Genomic DNA, 8,326 nt, shown 5'->3' with positions numbered 1-8,326 from the left:
AACTCTGAGAAGGAGAAGAAAAGAACCAAATCAGCAACTTGAAACCGGGCTGCATTCCTAGGGAAGGAGCCACTTCGCCTCCCGTTCTTCCTGCTGTGTGAATGTGAGATTAGGCCGAGAGGAAAAGGCTCAAAAATAGGGTATGATGATTACAAGGTGTAGCCTCCCTTCTGCCACCAGCGCAGAGCAAAAGAGAGACATGTCGGGCACCCCTCCCAGAAAGATCTCAGTGACAGGGACTGAGGCATTGCCAAGGTGTCCTTGTCAACCTCCTGTACGAATGAATGGGATCAGCAGTGAAGCAGCTCCCCCAAGAGCGGCAGCAGCGATAAAAGAGGCTCAGTCAGTAGAGCAATGGACTCTTAATCTCAGGATCTTGGGTTCAAGCCCCATGTTGGGCAAAGAGATTCCTGCATTGCAGGGGGTTGGATGAGATGACCCTTGTGATCTCTTCCAACTCTATGATTTTATGAAAGTTCAAACCTATTTCCCCCTCTTATTCTTTCTCTGTTCCTTCCTTCTTCCCCTCCAAGTTAGAATCATAGAATCATAGAATCATAGAGTTGGAAGAGACCACAAGGGCCATCGAGTCCAACCCCCTGCCAAGCAGGAAACCCCATCAGAGCACTCCTGACATATGGTTGTCAAGCCTCTGCTTAAAGACCTCCAAAGAAGGAGACTCCACCACACTCCTTGGCAGCAAATTCCACTGTCGAACAGCTCTTACTGTCAGGAAGTTCTTCCTAATGTTGAGGTGGAATCTTCTTTCTTGTAGTTTGCATCCATTGCTCCGTGTCCGCTTCTCTGGAGCAGCAGAAAACAACCTTTCTCCCTCCTCTATGTGACATCCTTTTATATATTTGAACATGGCTATCATATCACCCCTTAACCTCCTCTTCTCCAGGCTAAACATGCCCAGCTCTCTTAGCCGTTCCTCATAAGGCATCGTTTCCAGGCCTTTGACCATTTTGGTTGCCCTCCTCTGGACACGTTCCAGTTTGTCAGTGTCCTTCTTGAACTGTGGTGCCCAGAACTGGACACAGTACTCCAGGTGAGGTCTGACCAGAGCAGAATACACTATTACTTCCCTTGATCTAGATGCTATACTCCTATTGATGCAGCCCAGAATTGCATTGGCTTTTTTAGCTGCCGCGTCACACTGTTGGCTCATGTCAAGTTTGTGGTCAACCAAGACTCCTAGATCCTTTTCACATGTACTGCTCTCAAGCCAGGTGTCACCCATCTTGTATTTGTGCCTCTCATTTTTTTTGCCCAAGTGCAATACTTTACATTTCTCCCTGTTAAAATTCATCTTGTTTCTTTTGGCCCAGTTCTCTAATCTGTCAAGGTTGTTTTGAAGTGTGATTCTGTCCTCTGGGGTGTTAGCCACCCCTCCCAGTTTGGTGTCATCTGCAAATTTGATCAGGATGCCCTTGAGTCCATCATCCAAGTCGTTGATAAAGATGTTGAATAAGACCGGGCCCAAGACAGAACCCTGTGGCACCCCACTAGTCACTCTTCTCCAGGATGAAGAGGAACCATTGATGAGCACCCTTTGGGTTCGGTCAGTCAGCCAGTTACAAATCCACTGAGTGGTAGCATAGTCAAGACCACATTTTACCAGCTTCTTTACAAGGATATCGTGAGGCACCTTGTCAAATGCCTTGCTGAAATCAAGGTAGGCTACATCCACTGCGTTCCCTTCATCTACCAGGCTTGTAATTCTGTCAAAAAACGAGATCAGGTTAGTCTGACATGACTTATTTTTCAGAAATCCATGCTGACTATTGGTGATCACAGCATTCCTTTCTAGGTGCTCACAGACTGTTTGCTTAATGATCTGCTCCAGAATCTTCCCTGGTATTGATGTCAGACTGACTGGGCGGTAATTATTTGGGTCCTCTCTTTTCCCCTTTTTGAAAATAGGGACAACATTTGCCCTCCTCCAGTCTGCCGGGACTTCACCTGTTCTCCAGGAATTCTCAAAGATGACTGCCAGTGGTTCTGAGATCACATCTGCCAGTTCTTTTAATACTCTTGGATGCAGTTCATCTGGCCCTGGAGACTTGAATACATCTAAACTAGCCAAGTATTCTTGTACTATCTCCTTAGTTATTCTGGGCTGTGTTTCCTTTGCTGAATCATTTGCTCCAAATTCTTCAGGTCGGGCATTGTTTTCTTTATCGGAGAAGACTGAGGCAAAGAAGGCATTGAGGAGTTCAGCCCTTTCTGTGTCCCCTGTTTGCATTTCACCATCTTCTCCTCTGAGTGACCCCACTGTTTCTTTGTTCTTCCTTTTGCTACGAACATACCCATAAAAGCCTTTTTTGTTGCTTTTAACCTCTCTAGCAAGCCTGAGTTCATTCTGTGCTTTAGCTTTTCTGACTTTGTGTCTACACATGCTGGCTATTTGTTTGAATTCCTCTTTGGTGGTTTCCCCCCTTTTCCATTTTTTGTACACATCCTTTTTAAATCTTAACTCAGTTAAAAGTTCTTTAGATAGCCACCCTGGCTTCTTTAGGCACCTTCCATGTTTCCGTCTCATTGGTATTGCCTGACGTTGTGCTTTTACTATCTCCCTCTTAACAAACTCCCAGCCATCATGAACTCCCTTTCCTTTTAGTATTACTGTCCATGGGATCTCACCCAGCACTTCCCTAAGTTTTATGAAGTTAGTCCAAGTGTGAGTTTCCATGCAACTGTGCTGGCTTCTTTGCTCCAGTTTGTTGTTGTTGTTGTTGTTGTTTAGTCATTTAGTCGTGTCCGACTCTTCGTGACCCCATGGACCAGAGCACTCCAGGCACTCCTGTCTTCCACTGCTTCCCGCAGTTTGGTCAAACTCATGCTGGTAGCTTCAAAAACACTATCCAACCATCTCGTCCTCTTCTCCTTGTGCCCTCCATCTTTCCCAACATCAGGGTCTTTTCCAGGGAGTCTTCTCTTCTCATGAGGTGGCCAAAGTATTAGAGTCTCAGCTTCACGATCTGTCCTTCCAGTGAGCACTCAGGGCTGATTTCCTTAAAAATGGATAGGTTTGAGCTTCTTGCAGTCCATGGGACTCTCAAGAGTCTCCTCCAGCGCCATAATTCAAAAGCATCAATTCTTCGGCGATCAGCCTTCTTTATGGTCCAGCTCTCACTTCCATACATCACTACTGGGAAAACCATAGCTTTAACTATACGGACCTTTGTTGGCAAGGTGATGTCTCTGCTTTTTAAGATGCTGTCTCGGTTTGTCATTGCTTTTCTCCCAAGAAGCAGGCAAAACCTATACTTGGAATGGCTTTTCTCCCCCGACTTTGAGTGATACACCTTAAGCTTTCTTCATCCTTCCAACCAGCAGTCTTACCAGACTCTTTCTTTCCGCACATTTCTGCAATGTATTTACCAGACTCCCAACATCCGGTGCCACCTGGAAAGGGGTTGATTCACCCAGCTCCATGACTGACCCAAGGACTAGCAGCAATCTGTTTTGTGGACGCGACTCTTTCCCTCTAACCTTTGGGCTCGTGGGATCAGTGTGTATGCAGATGCTAGAGAGGTGTGTGCCAATAAAGGTAATAAAATATGTTGAAAAGAAAGAAAGGAAACCAATGTCCCTGCTGCATTTGCTCATTATCCTCTGATGTTAACGGCAAAAGGTACCTCTTAAGTCTTGTGAGAAAGGAGGACGTTAGCCCAGCTTTCATCCTCCCTCTTCTTAAATCCATAGGTGACTGCAGGTTGGCAAACGGGTTCCTGGGTTATTATCTTGCTTTATTGCCTTTATCTAGCATGGTCTTGGGGACGGAGATGCGGCAGGCAAAGGGCAGAGCCTGCCGAGTTGCCTTCATTATCTAGATGACATGAGAATTAGCCCCAGCGTCGCCCTTCCTTATAATGAGTGTCCTTCATCTGATACCGGCGCCCCTTGCAGACCTCTTTTTAGCCACAAAACCAGGCAGCGGCCCAGCAAATAACTGCAATTTTCTCCTTAAAAAAAGAAAAAGCACCCCAGAAAACTGAAAGATGTATTTCTCCGTAACATCAAGTAGGAGACAGCGCTATAGAAAAAATGGAAGATATAAGGATTATTCAGTGTAATGGAACTGCATTTAAAACAGGATTTGCGTCTGTACTGTAGCCTTATAAGCATCCCTTGGGACTCACTGGGGCTTGTGTCTCAATATATAAGACGATAAGAAGGAAAGCCGCTTCTGAGCTAGAGAGGAGGTGGGGTTGCGGGCTTCACGCCCCCTCCACGTGTGCGGGGGCTGGCTATCAGCCTCCGCGCAATTGAGGGAATCCCCGGGCACGTCACCCCTTGGCCAGCCACTCGGCTGGCTTGGGGTGTGTGGCCTGCCCTATTTAGCGCTGGCGCAGCTGAGGATCTACCTCTTTCGACCGCTTCAGCTGCTCCGGTTTCCCACCTTCCCTCCCTTTAAGGTTTCCTTTGACTTTGCTATGGACCTCGGTTGGTCGCTGTTAAGGGGCCTGGTAGGAATTTTTTCCACTTGGCAAATTGGCACCAGCCACTTGGTTTTTCACCTACCTCGTAGCGTCACAGCTTCCTTGGCATTGACAGTTAGGCATTGGTAGGGGTATTGTTATGTAGATGGAGGGGGGGGAGGAAGCGCCATCACCTCCCCCACATATTGAAGGGTAGTCCGATAAAGGATTCCGGGGGGCATGGCCCTGTCCGAAGCCTATGGAGGTGAGGGCCTAAGGCACGCCCCCGAGCGGTGACCCCGGGGGAGTTCCTAGTTGATGTGCATCAGCAGGACTCCCCCTGCTGGTGGTTAACCCTTCCCGGACTTTGAGCAGACAGGCTGAAGCCAGATAGTCGACTAGGACCAATGCCTAAGCCAATACCGCTCATTACCTGTAACCAATAAAGTTGTGGCCATTTTAGCCCATTAACCTAAATAATTGCGTCATGTGTCTTTATTTCTGCCGGGGGGAGGCGGGAACTTGCCACGCAACCTGTTGGATCTGATCAAAGGTCTGTCTGGTCTAGCATCCTGTTTTCAAAGCAGCCGACCAGATATCCATGAGAAGCCCATAAGCAGGACATGAAGACAAGAAACGTCTCCTGCTTGTGACTCAAAGCAAGTGTTGCCCTTAGAGAAGGAACCAGATCTCAAATCCTCCTCCTGATGCCACCATCTCACCCACACATTGAGGCTACACAGGTGTGCCTATCTAGGGCTTAGAACAAGTAGCATTTCACAAAAAAGTCACCTTGAAACCTAGCAACCAATTTTTTGGTTCAAGTACCGTGCAACTACAGCTCCCATGTCATCAGGGCCAACATCTAAATGATGGCTGCCATCTCACTGGCACACCATCATGCTGGTTAGGGAGGTTACCACACGGCCCCCAGGCCTAAAGGTGAAAATACCCATTACCAAAAGCCACCCACGCTTGATGGATATCCTGGTATGAGAGGATATCTGCCCATCCCACAAGGAATGGGTCCCAAATGCTTGCATAATGTAGTTTTCCTTCCCATTCCAAATTCCTTCCCAGCCCTACCATCAACGAAACTGTTTCCCCAAAGGTCGTCACCGTTTCCCCCAAATCTAAATAAAGATGCGTGCAATTTTTTTTGCAGCGGAACTCCCCAGTTTATATTCAGAAAAGGATTAGCACAGCAAGTCTGCCTGCTGCTGTAGAAATGATTCCATGCCCAACTCCTTTCCCATCTCACAAAGCTACTGAACGAAACAGCCATGGGGGGGGGGGGCTTACATTTGAAGACGGAAAGGACTGAAAGCCAGACTTAGGACTGACCTGACATATCAGGATTTCAGTGGGTTTCCCCAGCCCAATGGGCACCCATTTTCAACTTCAGTCGGAATGACAGTGGAAATGATAGGGGACTGATTTGTAAATCCGGGGACTGTCCCCAGGAAATGGGGACACCTGGTAACCATATTATAAGTGCCCCCGCACCCCCAAACTCTGTTAACCCCCCCAAGATCTATAACAATATCTTGACTTTGCTCCACCCTTTGAAAACAGCTGGGTGAGTTGTGCTGGTATTGAAATCTGAAATGTAGAATTTGGGTCCTGGCTAGGGCTGGGCAATATATCGTCCAAAACCGATCTGAACTCCATATCGTGATAATCAGTTTCATAATTTTTGACCTGTCAATATATTGTGAATCATGATTCCTGCAGCCCCTGTTAACTCTGCTGGCTTAGCTCTCCTCTGCAGGGGGCAGAAAATCACCATAGCAGGTGCTGGCAAAAATCATGATGCAGGAAAAACTGTAAAGCTAGTCAATGCCTCTACACGGCTCTATCCTTATTTCAGACATTGTGATATGTCAGTATATCGCAGTGTTGAAAAACAGATATCGCCCGGCCCTAGTCCTGACCATGTATACCAAATTTCATTCCCATATAGTATCGATCACTAATCATGGGAGACATCATGTTTCAAGCAAGCAAGCAAACAAAGAGAGAATGCCAAACAGACAAAATCAGGTAACCACTTTTGCAAATCATAGGCAAAGGAGCAAGTTCACACCTTGGCTAACAAGCTACCTTCTTGTCAGGGGAGTAAAACAAACAGCCATGTCCCCATTAGTGGGTGTCACCAAAGGCATCCAAGCAACAAGGCAGGAATGCAAATTAAAAGCAGGTCAGAAAGGTGATCAGGTAGCTCAGTAACCAGCACACACAAGCATCGGCAAGTCATCTCTCACAAGATGCTGCTCATTGTCATTCAACTCCCCATAGTGTTCTAAAACCTAGATGATCAGATAATAAGAGGTTGAGTGGGATGCATAACATCAAACTGATTAAATTTGTTTACAGATAATTCTTTCAAGGTTCCAGGAATATCATGTAATTTTCAAGGTTTATTTCCAACCGATTTTGTGTAATGTATTATTGACAACATCCTTGTGGACCATTTCGACAATGTCATTCAGGATAATTATTTCACAACAGATTTTTCAGAGCTCCTGATTCCTGTTGGGATTTGCTTTTGCATAAATTATGATACAGAATATTTAATCAGAGCCCTGTTAGTACCCCATGGATTGGTGTTTTGTTATTATTATTATTTAGGAAGGAGGAGAGGGGCGGAGGATGAGAAAGGGATGGTTTTGTAGGATTTCAGCCACAAACACATTTTCCTCCTCGGCGCAGTTTTCTACAATGCAACGGGCAAAATGCTATCCTCTAGCATCTTTGGTTAATAAAGCTTTAAAAAGAAAAGAAAGGGAAAGAATTGCAGGCATTAATCTTCAAACTACTCTAAATTAAATATTAATGTAAACAGATCACAAAATGCAGTTTATTTTTTTTTAAAAAGCATTTTCAGCTGCATTTTTGTTTTGATTATTCCAGTGAATGTTAGTCCCCTTTAGCTAGCAATGACAGAAGAATAATAAAACTGAGAATTAAGAACTGTCTTAATATAAGTTGGGACCAGCTAAGCCAAAGTGCCACTCAGCAGACTAATATACAAACAGGGATGCTGAGAAACACCAAATTGGCTTCAGTTCATGGCTAGGATGTTGTGTCCAGCAGGCTCAGTCAAAGGTTGTGCTAACCTGACATTTAGGGACCAGCTATCCCTTGAGCTTGACGTATGTCTAAAAGACCGCCCCTGAGCTCCAGACTTCAGAATGTATCAACAAATCTCTCACCTTTTCCAATAATCCTTTACTCAAAAGTCGGTACTGGATGCTCTGTTTACAAAAGATAATTAAGCATGCAGATCAATATGGCGCTGGGATTTGACAGTATTAATGTATCAACGGCAAAGCCATATGGATTAATTTTCTAATTGACAATGGACCGCTCCGTTTTTTGAGCTATGAATTGTAACTCGCAGAAAGCCATGCAATAGATTCATTAGGATTTGGGTTCCTTAGAATAAGTCAGAATGAACCATGCGCCAGAGGCACCGATTTGAGCAGAAGATTAGGGGTGCTGATGATGCATGTGATGCCAGGATGCTAGGAGGAGTCAGGGGGTGGTACCAAATGCTGTGGGGGCCCAACTTCAGTGGCCAATGGCTCCTCTTCTCGGGCACTTGGCTTCCTCCTCCTCCTCCTGCCACTGGCCTGTGGATGCTTCTCCCTCCCTTTGTGGCAGGAGAAGTCGCCACGGAAGCCATGCCATGCCACACTTGGCTCCTCGTTCGACCACCTCTGCTCCTGCTTGTCCTCAGCATTGGGAGGGGGCAAATATTTTATTGGCAGCCCCGAAGGGACCTGGGAATTGGTACCTATGCATGCACCTAAAGCTTACCTGTAGGAGGATCAGACAGCCCTCTCCATGCTCTTGAGGAACATGCAAGAAGATCCAGAGATGGACACATCTGTTAC

General features: G+C 46.1%; 1 long non-coding RNA gene across 1 annotated transcript; it reads right to left on the bottom strand.

The window, feature by feature from the left end:
• Positions 1–6,883: 6,883 nt before the first annotated feature.
• On the bottom strand, positions 6,884–8,326 carry LOC308477576. Its single transcript, XR_013986645.1, has 3 exons — positions 8,250–8,326; positions 7,643–7,684; positions 6,884–7,194 (listed from the first exon to the last, which is right to left on the bottom strand). It is a non-coding gene; the product is annotated as an uncharacterized lncRNA (long non-coding RNA).

Source organism: Podarcis pityusensis, assembly GCF_964106645.2.
Source record: "Podarcis pityusensis genome assembly, chromosome: 5".
NCBI classification, from domain to species: domain Eukaryota; kingdom Metazoa; phylum Chordata; class Lepidosauria; order Squamata; family Lacertidae; genus Podarcis; species Podarcis pityusensis.
The sequence above is the reverse complement of the archived record's forward strand: the minus strand, read 5'-3'. Positions and strand labels throughout refer to the sequence as shown.